At 49.6% G+C, this 18,490-nt stretch overlaps 1 protein-coding gene across 3 annotated transcripts in view; it reads right to left on the bottom strand.

The window, feature by feature from the left end:
- Positions 1-14,042, bottom strand: part of BDKRB2 (bradykinin receptor B2) — a 38,494-nt gene extending 24,452 nt beyond the window's left edge. For 2 of the 3 annotated variants that reach the window (XM_063652050.1, XM_054449464.2), the window contains exon 1: positions 13,694-14,025. The gene's annotated coding sequence lies outside the window, so the exon portion shown is untranslated. Of the gene's footprint in view, positions 1-13,693 lie in introns of all 3 variants that reach the window. The other variant, XM_054449463.2, reaches the window with a different exon arrangement.
- Between the last annotated feature and the right edge of the window lie 4,448 nt (positions 14,043-18,490).

Genomic DNA, 18,490 nt, shown 5'->3' with positions numbered 1-18,490 from the left:
GCAAAAGCGCTTTGTAAACCATTAAGGACCACAGACATGCTAGAGCCAACAAAGTTGGAAGAAACTCACCATTTAGAGATTTTTAGTCCAAGCTTAACAGGTAAGGAAACTAAACCTCTGAGAGGCAGATGACCTGTCCAAAGTCATGCACGAGCATCTCAACCCTGCCGCTCTGCACTTTCCACAATCCCAGAGTGGCACTCGTTCCTTAGTGGCAGTGGGCACTGCACTCAACAGCTCATGCCATGGTGTGTTTGCACGACAGTCCTTTCCCTGAGCCTCACGATTGTCCTGAAGGAACTTGTTGCACCCATTTACAGATGAAGGAACTGAGGCTCAGCAAAGGGAAGTGATTTATCCCATCTCACAGGCTCGTAAGTGGGGACCTGGGTGACTCTACATACAAAACCACCAGAGAGATGAAAAGAACCGAGAAAGAGCCGGGTTGATTGTGGTCAAGTGTATAAGGCAGACCTGGCTGGAGGAGCCTGGAGACTGAGGCTCAGAAGGGACTTAGGGATCCCTGCCTGATTTCTGGTCATCCAGCAGTTATAGGGCTGCCTCCTTAGAGCCTGGGGGCTTCCTGGATGCATGGTCTGTCCCTGCCTCGGGACTCCCAAGACAGGTGCTCTGGCTGGCGCTACTGGGAGAGTGAGGAGGTGACAACACAACAAGGTCTGGGATAGACCCCCAGCCCCCCACTTCACCTCTCTGAACCTGGGCTTCCTCATCTGCAAGATGGGGGACCCAGTTGTTATGGCAGTGAAATGAGCTAGTGCCACCAGACGCCTAGCCCAGGGGCCGGCATGGAGTCAGCATCCATCTAGGACAACTGCCCTCAGTGTTGCTATTGCTATAGTTATTTTTATCATTAGACTCAACAATATACCTTTGAGCAGGTGGCTTTTGCTCTTTGGGCCTCAATTTCCCCATCTCTAGGGCAAAGGAGGGTGATAAGATAGGTTATTTTGTAAAATCCTTCCAGCTGTGACAGTCTGTGATGACTAGCTTTCTTAAATCTGTTCATTCTGGTGCCAGGTGAGCCTCACCATTGTAGTGACTTCCTATGAATACATACTGCAGTGTCGGTGTTTGCACATGCATGCACAGAGACACACACCTGCTGTCCTTTTTCTTCACACTATCTCGATTGTCACACACCATCAGTCCCTTGAGCACAGAACAGGGTGTTTGCTTATCTGAATCTCTGGTCCCGGGGAAGTGCAGCTGATCACTGAATGTTTGCTGAGCTGAGTTAGTTGCCTTTGGCAGTAGTTAGTTCCCTGTCACTAAAGGTATTCAAGTAAAGTCTAGGCAATGTTTCTGGTGAGTTTGGACCAGGATTACTTAAATTCTATAGATTTAAGCCCTAGGACTATGTATAGCTACCCCACTCAATGCCACAGCCCCTCACTCCTTGGGCTTTCTGGTTCAAGACACACATTTTATGTTTGTAGGATGTGTGGCTACTGGAGGTGCCGATTGTATATCAGATGCGTGGGCCTAATTTTCCCATAATCCTCCAAACAGTGCTGTAGGATCTCCTCCTCCTCCTCCTCCTTCTTCTTCTCCTTCTCTTCCTTCTTCTTCTTCTTCCTCTTCTCCTTCTTTCTTCCTCTTCTCCTTCTTTCTTCTTTTTCTTTTGTTGAAACAGGGTCTTGCTCTGTTGCCCAGGCTGGAGTGCAGTGGTACAATTATAACTCACTGTAGCCTCTACCCCCCGGGTTCAAGCGATCCTCCCACCTCATCCTCCCAAGCAGCTGGGACCACAGCTCCTGCCACCACAGCTCACTAATTTTTAAATTTTTTTTTAAAGATGGGATCTTGCCCAGGCTTGTCTCAAACTCCTGGCCTCAAGTGACCCTCCTACCTTGGTCTCCCAAAATGCTTCATTTACAGGCATGAGCTACCATGCCTGGCCTACTTCTTGCGGGGAAGTGGGAGGTACAGAAGAGTTCTGTTCCCTGTTATATAAATGCCCACCCTCCAGGAACTGTGATTTGTACCTCAGTTGGTAGGAGGGGTCTTGCAACCTGGCCCGGGGCAGTGAGGCCTTTGCAGACCCTGACTAAGGCACAGGCTATATGTAGGGCCCTGGGGTTTGCCATCGCTGCTGCTAACAAAGGTGGAAAATTCCTACTTCCTGAGCTGAGACTGAGGATTCTGACATGCATGAGCTTGCCTACTTTCCTTGGTATTTCATTTTTGGAGCCAGAAACAAAATCCTCCCAGATGCTCTGCTTGGCCCCTGTGAGTCTGACCTGCAGGCCTGTGCCTGGCAGAGGGCACGCCACAGTGGCTCACCCTTCCACTCACACTGCGCAGGAGCTGACACAGGGAGAACAGCTCTGTGTCTGTGCTTACTGCAGCGCCCTTAACCTGTCTGAGTCTCAGTTTCCTTATCTGTAAGATGGGATAGATTATTGCTACTCAGTTCCCTTATCTGTAAGATGGGATTGATTATTAGTAGGTGTCCAATCAATGTTAGGGATGACTATTAATAAGAAATCGCATCTGATAAGATGCCAGCTCCTCTGTCTCCAAGGACCTGCCTTGCTTCCTGTTTCTGATTCCTGCAGAAACTCCTGTAGCCAAGACAACATAAAAATAATCTAGTTTGCAGGTATTTAATGAGCCACTTACAGACTGAGAGAGGAAAGCAGATGGCAGCTTCCAATGTCTTCTTTGAATAGGGTCAGACAGGAGGAGAGGGTTTAGTGGCTCCCAAACCTGTCTCTAGATCATTTAATATTTGGATAATTCATTGAAGCAAACCCAGAACCTTCAACACCCTCCGTTTTTTTTTGTTTGGTATTTTTGAAAATAATCAAAAGGACAGGAAAAGCTTTATGCAAAGAGATGTTCCTCATCATGTAGAAGGAGGCTCACAGGAAACAACCTAAATGTTTAGGACCAGGCAGTCGGTTAAATACATGATCTTATATCCACTCAACAAATGTCAAGCAGACATGAAAAAAGGATGCTTCTAAGAGTTCACCAAAAATGAGAGAATATTTCTGATAACATGTTAAGGGAACAAAAAGCTGGGTAATCAAATTGTATATATAACAAAGTTCAAAAGTTGAGAAGGTAAAATACCAAATTATTACTGGCGCTGGTTGTCTTTGAGCATGGGATCATAGGTTGCTTTTGGGTTTTCTTTATTGTTTGTCATGGTATCCAAGTTTTCTGTGAAGAACATATATTTCTTTGGCAATAAAAATATTAAAATAAGCCAAGTGTTTGGAATGAATTATGGGTTTATTTATGTAAGAAAGATAATCAGCCAATTTGTGCTTAAAGGAAAGGCTTTGCTTACATAAAAACTGGTAAAGACATGCACAATCATGCTTGAATTTAAAATGAAATGTTTAAACTATTTATAAACTGTTTGTTTAATGATGTCCCATAGCACCCAACCACCCTTACTGAGCAGGTAGAATCAGTGGGCTTCTAATAACCTGAAAAAAAAGCAAGCAGCTGGGAGCCAGTGGAGAGAAGCTCTGGGAAGATGAGGTTTCCTCCTGGGCTGCAAAATCCACTCATTCTCACAAAATGCAGCCTGGTTCCATAATTTGGTGTCCCAGTGAATCAAAGGACAAGGACAGAGGCAAACAGTTCTCCAGCCTCCAATCTTCACTTTGATTCACATCTCTGCCGGCTGGGTTATCGCTTTGAGTGTTTTTTCACGAAGCTGCAGGCATGGCATTTTCTGGGCACCCTCTCACTTTTGAGCCTGTCTTTCTGCTGCCTTCTCTTGTGATGAACCATTCAGCATCACACCTGCCTCTCTCTTAGGTCTACAGCTGCCCCACTGGAGGCTCTGATGCATTCGCTGCTGCAGAAAAGCCTGAACCCAGCCTGATTTTTCTTGCTTTATGGATTGCCTGTCTCCACCCCCACCAACTCCCCAACCTCCAGTCAATCTACATGCTTGTAGTATTTTCTTTTTCTCTTTTCCATTCAAAAGTGTTGTTAGATGTATTTAGGGGACACTGTCTCATCTCACCCCTTTTCATAGCCTGTGAGCCGGGCAAGGCACCATTGCATAGGTGAGGGTTTGGAGGCTGGAGAGAGGAGGGACTGGGACTCAAACCACATTTGTGGATTTGGGGGCATCCCCTGGCTGTGCCCTGAGGCCACCCCAACTCTGGCATGTGAGGCAAACCTGCTATACAATGAAGGAGGCTGGACGAGGGAGTCTCACCAGAGGTGTTCAAATCCCAGCTCTGCCAGTCACTAAAGGCAGGACTGTAAGTGCGTGGCCTCCTGTCGGAGCCCAGGTCCCAGCTTGTGGGATAAGGAGCATTGTCCCCGGCAAGAGGGTTGTTGTGAGGATCCAGTGTGATCATCCCTGGCACTCAGGAATCCTTCCTGTTGGTTCCCGTCCTGTCTCAGGAATGACAGTCGCCTCTGCTTTCCCCCAAATCCACAGATTGTTCTGTCAAGTGATGGCCCTGGGTGCCCTCACCTCCACCCTCTCAGCCACAGACACCACAGTCCAAACAGACTCCCGGAAGATACGGCCCAGGCCACTAGCGAGGAAAGTCCCTGCGGCTGCTACTCATCCTCATGGAAAACAGGAGGACTGGTGGGGACTGGAGGGCAGGGAGTGAGGGGACATGCAGGGCGCCCCCGTCACAGGGCAGAAGGCTCTGGCTGGGGCTTTTGGATCACTGCCCACCATGGGGAGGCCCAGGCAAGGGACTCATGCTCCTATCCACTTCTCCAGCCCCAGCTCCTCCTTCCCCTCCTGTCCCCTCCCTGCCCCACTGGTCTCCCCTGGCCCTGCCTGAGCAGCTTTGGGAGTTCCCACCTCTCGACCTTTGCTTGTATGGGGAGGCAGGATGTGATGGGAAGACCCAGGCCAGGCTCCAGGGCCAGCCCAGTCTCTAACTAGCTCTGTTTCACCTCTAGGGACCATTTCCTCAACTGTCAAGTGGAGACACAATAACTACTTGGCAGGTTTATCAGGGGAGGATACTTGTGATCGTTTTGGGGGTCAAGGGTGCCCTGGGGCTCAGGCATACGTCCATGGCATTGGGCAGTCTCCCCTACACTTTCTCTCCACTGCGCACCCTCCCTCACTTAGACAGACCCTCTACTTTACCTGGGTCTAGGTCCTCCAACTTGAAACCTGCCCACAATGACACATCAGACATTGTAGATGTGTCATAAGCTGGTGTGGGGACATGCAGGCAGCAAAGAAGCAGCTTGTGTGTGTACACGTGTGTGTGTGTATGTCTGTGTGTGTGTTTGGGTCAGTCCAGACAGAGGCCCAGAAAGAAGAAGAGTGGAGATCCTGCCACATGGCTCCTGATGCTGGAGGCTTAGGGACAAACCATCAGTGTGACTGTCCCAGGGTCCTCTGGGGATGGGACTTGGGGTTACAGATTCAGAGAGCTGTGTTAGAACCACTTGGGTCTCTGCCTGTCTCTCCCACCAGGCTCTCAGCTCCTTGTGGGGAAAGATCTCTGAGCTGAGGGGAGCCCTGAGCAGTCTCTCAGTAAATGGTTAAGGGAGGAAGGAATAAACCAGCTTCTTGAGTCTGGGCACAGTCTGGGTACTTTCATACATAGTCCTATTGCATTGGCACAGCAGTAGTCTTTATCACACAGGTGAGAAAGGAGAGGTTCGGAGAGGTCAGTGACCTGCCCTGGGTTACTCAGCAAGTAATTGGCCTAGTAACCTAACCCAGGACTGTTGAACAATCGGGCCGGTTGGTGCCAATTTCCAAATACTGACTATTAAAAAATACTGGTGGCAAAATAGCTAGCACATCTGTAAGCCTGTTTGGGTTGCGGGCTCAGACTGAACTCCTATAAAGCATATGAAGCTGAGATGGTAGAATCCCAGGCAGGGGCTTTGGAATGGGGGAGGGGGCATTAACTCCTGCTATCCTACCTTTCCATAGGTGAGGCGCCTGCTCTTCAGAGACACAGGAGTATTAGCAAAACTCATCAAAGAACTGGGGGCCAGGGTAGAAAGGAGATCTTTCTGCAGGTGCTGATGGAAACTCCTACCTAGGCAAATCTTGCTTCCCAGGCATTCCCCCAATAAAGGCTGCACTGCTGTGCCCAACTTTGGCTGCAGGCTACTCTTTACCATCCAAGCGAGCCGCCACCCACTGATCTCTGCCATCAACTTATTCTAATTCTCTGCATAGCACATAGCACTTCCTGGGATTGCCCTTCTCCTGTCTGCTCTTCAAAGAGCCATCCTTAGATGGCCTACTGACATTAATGCTTTTTATCTTTCTAACTTGTCATTTTGTTTTTGTAATTCTTTTCTTTCTTCTACTTTTTTGGATCATTATTATCTAGTTTATTGAATTGAACAGTTTTTTTTGCAATCTTTTGGGTTTAATAATTTAAAAATGGAAAGGCATGACTCATCCCCTGACTATGGCTTTGGCTGCATCCCATAAGTTTGGTAAGCAGTGTTCTTATAGTTAGTCGTTTCCATAATTTCAGTTTTGATGATCTGTCTCTTTGATGTAACAGTGTTTTCTAAAATTTTCAAGTAGTTTATTTCTATTCAAGTTTGTTTTGCTTTTTATATTTAAATTTTTGCAAAGAGATATGCATCCTCATGGTAACACTTGAGTGTGAAAGAGAATACAGTGAGGGGTAAGTCTCCCTCCAGGTTCTGTCCCTGCCTGTCGCCTTAAGAGACAGCCAGGCTCACTGGTGTCTCCTGTTGCTTTCCAGACATCTTCTGAGCTTTCAGGAGCAGATGTGCACATATCCATGTATAAGGACTCCTGCAGAAGCACCCTAAATGCACCGCCAGCTGTGTCCTCACCTCTTTGCATTTAACAATCTGTCGACCCACCTTGCTTTCAACGGCCTCACAGTATTTCAGAGTAGGACTGCCCTGTAATGCACCGGCCTCTGCAGGGAGTTCCCAGTTTTCGTAGGTAATTTCCAATTCTACTACTATTTATAGCTGAAGGAACGAAGGATCCCAGAGACCACATCCCTTGCCCTAGGTCACAGAGCAGGGGAGGAATGGGGTGGGATTCAATCCCTGTGCCTGGCTTCCGAAAGAGGAGGAGCAGGAGGAGGAGGGAGAAGGCAAGTGGGTGGAGAGCGGAATCATCTTCACGGAGTCCATCTCCCTAATGTGCTCAAGCTACAGTTCATTTGAGGAGTCTCCCCAAGTTTTCACTATTTTTGGCTATCACAAATGATCAGCACAGGTGTTTTGGCTATCACAAATGATCTGTAGCAGGTGTGCAGGCCCTTTCCTGCCTCCCCTGCCCTGTTCTTGTGTTCTAGCCATTGCTTTCTGGATCTTTCTGTTCAAAGAAGAACCAAGAGGTCCTTCTCTCACCTCTCACTTTGCTAACTGGCCAGAGGGCTCCAGAGTGGGGGTGATGTACCCCAGGTGCAGCAGCGCATGCACAAGGTGCAATCTCCGAGGCTCCGGGAGAACCCCAGAGAGCCTCCCTCTGTGGTCAGGGAGTGACCCCTGCACTCTTAGAGCACAGCAGGTGCCAAGCATGAGCCTGGGTGCTACGGGCTGAGGGAAAGGCCCAGTCTTTTCCCTCGAGAGGATTCCTGTTTGGTAGGGGAGGCGGGGCACAGCCTGATGCTTCCCGAAATGTTTGGGCCCAAATCTACCTTGAAGGGAGCTGGCTGTGAGCTGTATGCATTTAACAATCTGTCCGTTTAAATTTTTGTGGAGATGTGCAGTTTGCTAATAACTTGGATCGGGGAGGGTTTCTGTCATTTCCTGAGGCAGCAGGCACATGAGCACAGGTGCCAGAGAGTGAAGAACAGGTTTGGGGACCCCAAGTTTTTTGGCTGGTGGAACTAGGAGGAAGGGCCTGAGGAGAGTGGCTTTTGGGTCCAGGACAGATCATTTGCTAAGGTAGCTTGTTTCAAAGCGTGGCCGAAATCCCCAGAGATATTAGCAAGTCCTTGAGTACTGTAAAGGAAAATAGAAATCTTGGGACCCCCAAACTCTTTATGCCAAAGGGAAAGTTAAGCCTGGAGACTGAATCAGGCAACATTGTCATCCTTATTCCTAATGACTGCTGTTACTCCACAACCTTAGACATTAGCCAGACCCCCACAGAAAGGAAAAGGCCTCAGATATCTCCCCATGACTGCCCCCATAAATTGTTCTTTGCTGGGTGAAACCTTTCAAGATGTGGATCTTACCACAAAACAAGGACACATCAATTGTAACTTGAGGTCTGCAATCCAAGCCTAGCTCCTCACACTCAAGTCTGTTAGAGTCACGCTGATGGTGTTCCTACATGCTTTCTCCACTTCAAGGACATGTGTAAATACTATGAAAGAAAAGTAAAATTAAAATCCCAGGACCCCAAACTCACTAAGCCAAAGGGGAAAGTCCAGCTGGGAGCTGGGTCACACAACCTGCCTCCTGTTTTGTGTCTAAATGGATAACTATTTACTTCCCTCACATTTTGCTTGCAGTGAAATTCCTTGTGGGCCCCAGGATCTTTGCCTTCAAGCAGCTCTGTTGTATTTCACCCTCATGATATAAATTAACAGCTTAGCTTCACAGATATGGGACAAAGGATAGAACCAAAAGTCATCTCTCTGCTCACCTGAGACGAGTGTATAGCTGACGGCTTCCTATATGCTATGATTATGATGATGATGATTATTATTTTGAGATAGAGTCTTGCTCTGTCACCCAGGCTGGAGTGCAGTGGTGCGATCTCAGCTCCCTGCAACCTCTGCCTCCTGGGTTCAAATGATTATCCTGCCTCAGCTTCCCAAGTAGCTAGAACTACAGGCATGCGCCACCATGCCCGGCTAGTTTTTGTAATTTTAGTAGAGACAGGGTTTCACCATGTTGGACAGGCTGGTCTTGAACTCTTGACCTCAGGTGACCCACCCACCTTGGCCTCCCAAACTGCTGGGATTACAGGTGTGAGCTACTGTGCCCAGCCCTATGATTATTTTATCCTATATAAAAATGCAGATTGACTGAGCCCCAGGTGAATGCGGAATTGATGATTCCTCCACCTGCTTCTTTCACATGAAAAATGTGCATTCAGTGAAGTTAATGAAAAGGCTCAAACGGGTGCAACTGCTTGCCTCTTTTGGCCACCTTCCCCCCATTTTTCCTTCTTTCCCCTACTGCCTGCTCTTTTCCCTTTGAATAGTGAAGCCCCTTCTTTGAAAGAAGCATGGGCCAGAGATGTTTCCTGTGATTTCGTGTCCCTTTTTCCTGGGTGCATCCTTAACCTTGGCAAAATAAACTTAAAAAATAATTGAGACCTGGTTCAGTCAGTTTCTCTTTGATTTACAACACTAAGTCTCATGAAAACCTCTTCGGAGAACATAGGCCCCACACATTTTCTGTGGCTCATGTTTTTCCCAGGTGCACCCTCAAACTCTCGATAAATGTCGATCGAGGTTTATCAACTCAATAAACCTCGACTGATTGAGACTTGCCGCAGTCTGTCATTTCAGTGAATAGTACCCAGACTTCAAATTACAGTCCCCAGAGCAGGACCCCCGCACCTGCGTGGGTGACCAGCCTCCAGGTGATTCTAAAGTACAACAAATTTTGGTCTTTCTCCGGCAGATCACCCCTGCCACTGGAGTGTGACCACTTAGGAAACCCGCAGGGAAGAGAAGAAGTGACCTCATGACCATGATAAGAACCACAGAAGCGACGGGGCTGTGCTGGAGCCTGGCACTGTACAGGTCACAACACCCCACGGACGTCCCCACAGGCACTGTTCATTTCCAGATGTCACTCAGCTGGGCCACTTCTCTGTGCCCTGCCACTGCCCTTCACCGGTGGCACAGATCAGAGCGGCTCAGAGGGGTTAGCAGTGAATGGGATGGGACAGGCCAGAGTAAATCTAAAGTTTGAGCCCTGAAGAGAAGCGTGAGAATGACTCTTGCTGTCAGTGCCCACAGGCTCATTGCCTGGACACAGGACCATGTGCATATCAGAGAGGGCTTTTTTCTGGACACCCTCAAGTGGCCATGGCCTTACTGCAAAGCAAATGCAACCTCTGTGACCGCCCCAGGCCCTCACTCCTGCCTCCGTAGACCGTCCATCTGGTACCCGAGCTCCTGCAGTGTGCCTGACACCCCCTTTCACTACATCAGCACAATCAGAGGTAAGCCTCCCAGTGGTCCTCAAAAATAGGAATGATGATCCCCATTGTACAGAAGAAACTGAGGCTTAGAGAACTTTTCTGGTCAGTAAGTGACAGGGTTGGAATTTGAACCCAGAGCTGTGTTTGTTCCACCCTGCTTTCTGCTGTGATGACTTTTTTGGAATGTGTGTGGGGAGGGGGAGGCACATATGTTTCCAGCCTCCAGAATCTTCCAGAACCCACTGTGATGAAAGAGTCAAAGAAATACTTCACGCCTTAGGTTTGTTCTAGAAAACAACCCTGGAGCGGGTGTTTTGGGGAAGCAGAGCCTTAGGTCCCCAGGAAAACCAGAGGAGCTCAGAGGAGGAATTTAGGATTTAACACTTTTCATGGGGGTCAGATTTAGTAGCTGTGGATATTTAGCTCAGAGAGAAGCAATAGAACTAGAATGGTACAAACCCCAAGGAAATGAAAGTGGACCCATTGCTCAGTGGGGGCAGTTGGAGGAAGAGCTTTTAACCAGTAGAACTCTCCTGAGATGGAACGGGCTGCCTCGCAAAGTAGTGAGCTCCCCATTCTTGGAGGCATGCACACTAAGATGGATATTCATGAGGCAGGGGATTCCTGGACCCAGTGCATGTCAGAAGTGATGCATTTGGGGCGTCAAGTCTTGGCAGGTCTGATTGTTTGACTCATGACCCTGAGGTACTGTAATTGTCCTAAGTGCCTTCTGAATCCTCAAAGCAACATGCAGATCTGCTCTGTGTGCCTTTTTTTTTTTTTTTTTTTAAAAAGGAGTTTTAGATTCACAGCAAAATTGAGCAGAAAGTATGGAGACTTACTATATACCCCCTGTGCCCACACATACATAGCCTCCCCCATTACTGACATCCCCCACAAGAGCGGTCAATTTGTTGTAATTGATGAACCTGCGTTGACACATCATCATCACCCAAAGTCCATAGTTTTCATCAGGGTTCACTCTTGGTGATGGACATTCTGTGGGTTTGGACAAATGCATAATGACATGCCTCTACCATTATAGTATCATACAGAAGTTTCACTGCCCTAAAAGTCTCTGGGCTCCTCTAATTCTCTCCTCCCTCCCCTAATTCCTGGCAACCACTGATTTTTTTATTCTTTACTGTCTTCATAGTTTTGCCTTTTTCCAGAATGTCACATATAGTTGAAATCATACAGCATATGCCTTTTCAGATTGGCTTCACTCACTTAGTGTTAGGTTCTGTGTGCTTTTTTATTGCCTGCTATATGAGCAATATTTATTTATTCATTTAACCATTCAGCATTTCAGCAAACACTGATCCATCCATGTTGGGCTAGGCATCGTTTTCAGCGCAGAGGAGGCAGCTTGAGCAGATAGACGAGGCCCCTACTTTCATTCTGAAAACCAGAGTCCCCTGGTGCTATGATCCAAATGCCTGTGTCCCTCCAAAATTCACCTGTTGAGACTTAATCCCCAAGGTGGTGATATTAAGAGGTGAGGCTTTTGGGGGGTGATTAGATCATGAGGTCTCCCTCCTTGTGAATGGGATTGGTGCTCTTTAAAAAAGGCCTGGGAGAGCGTGTTCACCCTTCCACCATATGAGGACGCATAGAAGGTGCCATCTATGACGAATAGGTCCTCACCGGACACCCAATCTGCCAGTGCCTTGATCTTGGGCTTCCTAGCCTCCAGCACTGAGAGCAATAAATGTCTGTTTTTCGATAAATTACCCAGTCTAAAGCATTTCTTATAGCAGTTCAAACAGGCTATGACACTGGGCAAATCAGCAGGGCTCTCCCCGCTGCGCCCAGGTGGGCCCCTCCCTGACCACAAGCAGCACAGGTGAGGAGGCCGCCCTAATGTTACCTCTGGAGCCACCAAACTTGTTACCGAGCCAGTCACTGTGTTAGCAAAAACCACGTGGTGCAGCTATTAGGTTGGTGCAAAAGTCATTGCGGTTTTTGGCATTGCTTCTAATGGCAAGAGCCGCGATGACTTTTGCACCAACCTAATATTTCCGTGTTGGGTCCCACTGGCAGGCAACGACCAAATTCAAAGTCCTCAGACCCATTGTGCAGGCCCAACCATGGGAACCTCCCCATTTGCAAGGGAGGGAATCCCAAAGAGACTGAATCCCAAAGAGATTGAAGCATTTCCCTGGACACTGAGCGAAGGGCTGGCTGAGGTCATGTTCCCCCTCGAGACTCAGTTTCCTCATCAGTGCAGTGAGAGGCTTGGAGTGCAGGGTTGCAGGGAGAGCTGGGATGAGGCCTGGGGTCCTGCCTGTGGGGACAGCACGCATGCTTCCTCTTTTCCATCCAAAGACGCCTTCTCTTGGCTGTCTCCTGCTCTCACCTCAAGCAGGGGAAACAGCAAATGCTTCCTCCAAGCCTGTGGGGCTCACAACTGTGGAATGTCTCTTGCTGCTGCCGGGGCCTGAAGGACGCAGCACAGTTTTTTCTCCAGAGAACCTCGGGCAGGGGCTCTTTGCAATGTCCTCTGGGGTTGCTCCCCTGTCCCCCGGCCACCTGAGCCCTTCTCCAACTCAGAAATGGAATTGGGGTGGGGTTGGCCAGGGAGGCCCCCATCATCCCACTCCCGGGCCAGGGCTCCCACTTCCTGTAGGCTGGGGAGCCACAGGCGGCCTGTGATTCAGTGAGGCACATTCTGACCTGCCTGGAACAGCAACACCTGCTGTTCACCTCCACCCAGGCTGCGTAAACGACCTACTCTCAGCAACTCGAATCACGGCTGCCATTTATTTAGTGCCTATGACACACACGGTGCTTCACAGGCAAGAGCCTACCTCTATCTCTGCATAAAGAGGAACTGCCAGGTCTTCTTTACAGCTCAGGAGACGGGACAAAATAACTCACCCAAAAACGTCACCCACAGGGTGAGAGCAGAGCTGGAACTGCAACCTGGACTGGATGCAAAGCCCATGCTCGGAACCCCTGCACCATCCTATCCCCCTGCCCTGGTCAGCTAGGACCATGGGAAGAGGGTCGCTAAGCCCATCTGAGATAGTCACTACCACCTGCCTCCTGGAGGCGCATCAGCCAACATTCACAAACCCCTCCCGCCTGCTTCTGATTTAACCCTGCCATCCCCAGGGAGCCAGCGAGCAGGCTGCTTTGCAGACAGAGAAACTGAGGCTCAGAAACTTGTCCAGGGTCGCACAGGGCCAACGAGTGGCACAGCTGTGGGTGAAAAGCCAGGTTCTGGAGCCTCCACCCAGCACCCATCCCTGCTGCACCACACCTCGCTGCTTTACTCCAAGGTGCCCACCCAAAGTATGTGAAAATCCAATCACGAAATCCCTCACACACTGGACACACACAAGCCTGTCTGTCACCTTGATTCAGAGAAGAGAAACCTACAACAGACAAACAGGGCGATTCCTCCTGCTGGGAACCCTTCTCCCCATCGCCTGTCAGACCTCCCCTCCGGAAGGACGGGAAATTTTCCCAACTCCCCACGACCAGAGGGAAACTTCTCCCCGCTGCCTGCCCTCCCTCCCTCCCTCTATGCTGGGACAGTTTGTCCTCCCAGCAAAGGTAAGGCGGCTGGAGCAGCCCCTGCCCGGCACCCACCTTCTCTAGAGCAAGCGGCATGGGCACTTCGGTCGCTCCCTGGGTACTGTGGGGCAGCCTGATGTCCCCACCGTCCCCACCCCTCCTCGGAGCCCAGAAGCCAGAGCTGGAGTGGCGGCGGGAACAGCTCATCTTTCAAGGGCTGGGTGGTGATGTCATCAGCCTCCTGGGCACTTCCCCCTCCGCCTCCAGCCGAGCTCTGCACTCCTGCCCAGCCGGAGCCAGGCTGGCTGTGGGGCCGGGAAGGCTGCGGCCACCTTCGCTCTCCGCTCTGCCACCCTCTGAGCCCTGGGGGCAAGCGAGGTTCTTGGAAGATTTCCATGTTTGCGTAGCCCGGCTGCCCATTGGAGTCGTGGGACGGCAAAAACATCCCTCCCGGCTGACCACAAAGTGGCCTGGGAAGCCCCGTGTGAATAAATTTGCCTCACGTAACATTTATTTCTTATCATTATTTATTTTCTTGAGGTGGTTATTTTGTGTCTGAGTTTTGGATGTAAACAGTGGGCGTTTACGCAGAAGGTGTAAACAGAGGGTGGCCAGGTGGGCAGGCGGAGTCCTGGGATTTCTTTGTATGCCATGTACGGCTCCCAAGGGCGACAGTGGCAGAAGCTGTCCTGTTTCCTGGGTACGGGTGTTTGCGCTCCCCTGAGACACGCGGCCGTTTCTTCGGAGATGTATGGCGGAGGTTTCTCCCATGTCACCATGTCAGCGCTCAGATTGGCTTTCTCAGTTTTGCTCAAAGACTTACTAACCATCTGCAGCACTTTACACTCCCAGGGATGAGACGGTAGGAGCTGGAAAGGACAGGGACTTTCAAAACGTGTTTTTTGTTTTTTTTTTTGTTTTTTTTTTGTTTTTTTTTTTTGAAGCCTTAAAACCCTTCCTTCAGAAGAGAACAGATAAGAGTGGGCCCAGTGGATCTGGGGAAGAGACAGGAGGGCCAGAGGATGTCCCCCCAGCCCATCAGCTCCTCTTCCCTGTGACTTGATTCATAACAAACCTACAAACCAGCAATCAAGCCTGATCCCATCATCATGGAGACAGGGAAACAGAGTCTCAGATAAGTTTATGGGTGGCCTGGGCGCTAGCCCTGGCTTGGCTGTGAACTGGCTGTAGGCCCTTGAGTGAAGGCCCTCCCTGGCCTGGCTGTGTGGTTGACTCATCTGTGCACCTGCCTGTTCAACCACATTGGGGCTCCTTAATTTGGAGTTTCCTGACTTCCCAGTTGGGGACAGAGGTCTGTGGACAGGCTTCCCAGAGACCACAAGCCCTCTGAAAAGTTGCGTCTGTGCTTTACCCCCTATGGAGCCTCATCTATAGCTTTCACTAAAATATTGAAGAGCTCCGAGACACACAACATATTGAGACCTGCATGAGCGTCTAGAGACCCTCTGAAGTCTCTTCCAACTTAGATATTGTAGAGCTCTGTATCTATGAGTTGAAAATCCTCAAGGATCTGAATCCAATGTTGATGCTTCTGTAAATATCATTGACAGAAATCCCCAAAAGACATCTGTCCATCTGCACACGTCTCCATCCATCTCTGTCATATAGTTTTTAAAAAAGGCTACTTTAAGCCAGTTTGGAGGTCCTGGCTGGAGGCCAGCCAGTTCGTGAGCAGCTGATTAAGTTCACATTCTGGCCCTTTCTCTTACCAGGTTCTCACACTCTGGGCCACTAGGCACCCGTCCTGATTGCCTTGGAGCCAGGTACCAAACAATAATGGACAGCTCCCATCAACTGGAACTCACAAAATTATTCAAATTAGCCAATCCATAGGGAGCCAAGGAAACCTCATTAACACTACCCCATGTGCCACACATAGCTGCCACCTATAGCTCCAGCTTGCTGGGACCCAGTCCCCAGTTGCACATCCTGTGTGGCCCAGCCTGACAGCCTCTCATTTGGAGCTGTAAGAAACAAAAGTTCTACCTTTCATTTATCTGAGTGTTACTATGTTGCATCCTGCCATCAAAGGAATCTTTTAATCTTATAAAACAATTACACACTCTTCCATTCATCTATACTGGTATCTACCCACACATCCACCCACGTGCCTATCCACCTATCCATCCATTCATTCACTCATTCACCTGTCTGTCCATCCATCCATCCGTCCATCCATCCATCCATCTATCCATCCGTCCGTCCGTCCATCTGTCCGTCCGTCCATCCGTCCCTCTCTCCCCCCTCCCTCCCTCCCTCCCTCCCACCATCCACCCACACACTCATTTATCAGATAACCACATAGCCAGGCAGTGCATTGTCAAGCAGAAGTGAATGAATCAGACATCCCCATGCCTTGGAGGAGTTTACCCTGGGCCAGTCCCCTGCCTATGGGCAAAGCCGGGCTGAGGATTTCAAAGTGTTCTTGAGGACTCAGTAGCACCCAGTTTATGTCTGGAGCGGCACACTTTTGTACTGCATTTTTGCAGTACATTTTTGCATTTTTGAGAAGGTTTGCCTCAACGCCCCTGCAAAGTCCCTGCAGCGGCAGCCTCATCACACTCCTCACCACTCAGTCTGCTTGGCTGGGGTCTGCAGGGGCTGGCTCAGCCCTGTAAAGCCTCCAGGTTCGAGTCAGCCCAACTGCATTCAGCAAGGACCACAGGAGGGATCCAGTTATTTTGGCAAAACCCTGCCCCACTAAGCAGGGCTCCTTCACGTGGCATGATAAGAAGCTGTTCCTCCTGCTCCCTCCTCCCTGGCCACCGCAGCCTCCCCAGCCATGACCAGCCCTCTGTACTTTAGCCCCACAGACTCCCCTCACACTCCTGAGTGGGGCAGGATTGCACTTGACCCGGGGCCTTTGATGTGACAATCTCTGCCTGAAATGCCCTTTCTCGCCCTCGCTTGAATCAAGCCTGCTCTTCTCTTGGGAGGCTGCGTGGGGGCCTTTCCTGAAGCCCCTGGTCCTGTCTGCACCTCTTGCATGCCTGTTTTCTAACACACCCCGGAATTTTTCTTGGTGGTCTGAGAACACCACGAGACAAGGACCCCATCTTACTTATTGCTATTTATCACCCGGCACATAGGAGGCGCCCTCTGCAAGGAGCACAAGCAGTCTATGGGGAAAAGTGCCCAGATCCAACCTTACTGGGATGAAGGAAAGAGTGGGCCAAACAGAACAGCATAAAAGTGGGCTGTAGACATGTATGTACATGTTTGTTTATGAAAGTCCACCCTCCACCCTGATGTTCCAGAACATTCTCTCCATATGTCTGTGTGTGAGGCACAGGTGCTCCTGGGAAGGCCATTATTCTATTCGTTGGCCTCCAGGAGCGGGCTGTGCTTTTGTCCAGAATGCCACAGTGCTGACCAGAAAGGCACTCCCTGGTCCTCTGTCAATCAGCAGCTGCCCTGCAAAAGGCTGACCAGTTACACATAGGTCAGACAGACCAGCAGGGAAACTGGAAAGCAGGGTCAGAGGATAAGTGCTGATTTGGGTTCACGGCAAAACCCATGCAGAGCCTGTAGTTTTGCCTGATTGGCACTAACGCTCACACCTAAGAACTCTACAGAGCCTCTGCGTCCCCAAAGCGCCTCCCAGCCCATGTGCCCATGTGTGCCGTCTCTGGCCTGCCTTCCCTGCCTCTGGCCACCCTTCCCAGAGGCCTCCTGCACAGCCTATGGGGGCACTGTCCTCTGGCACAGGCATGAGCCCCCCAGTTCTAGCCCTGCATGGCAACTCGCTGCTAAGTGATCTCTGTAGCAGGCCCTACATAAGCACACGACCCTTCACAGCAGCCTGATGAGATGGTTACCAGTCAGTATCCCCATTTTACAGATGGAGAATCAGAGGCTGAGAGAAGTTACTTAACTTGGCCTAAATCCTGCACAGTGGAAACAGCAGAGCCAAGAGCTGAGTCCAAGTCTGACTCCATCGGCGTGTCTTCCCTTTCCCCAAATGAAAATGCAGCTTTTTAAAAAAGCTGATCATGGCCGGGTGCTGTGGCTCACGCCTGTAATCCCAGCACTTTGGGAGGCTGAGGCAGGCGGGTCATCTGAGGTCAGGAGTTCGAGACCAGCCTGGCCAGCATAGCAAAACCCCGTCTCTACTAAAAAAATACAAAAATGAGCCAGGCATGGTGGCACACATCTGTAATGCCAGTTACTCGGGAGCTGAGGCAGGAGAATCACTCGAACCTGGGAGGCAGAGGTTGCAGTGAGCCGAAATTGCGCCGCTGCACTCTCGCCTGGGCAACAGAGTGAGACTCTGTCTCAAAAAAAAAAAAAAAAAAAAAGCTGAGCATATACATAATATGGATGTATTGTTTCTCTATTATTTGAACTTAATGTGTACGATAAAAAGTGAAAATCAACTGAAAAGTGTACAGCTTGGAGATGATTAAGAATTTGATGCCAGCTGGGTGCAGTGGCTAACGCCTGTAGTCCCAGCACTTTGGAAGTCGAGGCAGGTGGCTCACTTGAGGTCAGGGGTTTGAGACCAGCCTGGCCAACATGGTAAAACCCCGTCTCTACTAAAAAATACAAAATTAGCCAGGCGTGGTGGCAGGAGCCTGTAATCCCAGCTACTTGGGAGGCTGAGGCAGAAGAACCGCTTGAACTCAGGAGGTGGATGTTGCAGTGAGCTGAGATTGCGCCACTGCATTTCAGCCTGGGTGACAGAGTGAAACTGTGTCTCAAATTAAAAAAAAAAAAAAAAAGAATTTGATGCCATGTTTCTGTGTGTTTACATGTATTCATTGTATAGTGTTATATATGTCTGTACTTCAATATATCCCACTTTACATGAGCAGGATCATATTATATATGCTGTTGTTGTAAGCGGAATTT

Source organism: Pongo pygmaeus, chromosome 15 (genome assembly GCF_028885625.2).
Source record: "Pongo pygmaeus isolate AG05252 chromosome 15, NHGRI_mPonPyg2-v2.0_pri, whole genome shotgun sequence".
Lineage (NCBI taxonomy): Eukaryota > Metazoa > Chordata > Mammalia > Primates > Hominidae > Pongo > Pongo pygmaeus.
The sequence above is the reverse complement of the archived record's forward strand: the minus strand, read 5'-3'. Positions and strand labels throughout refer to the sequence as shown.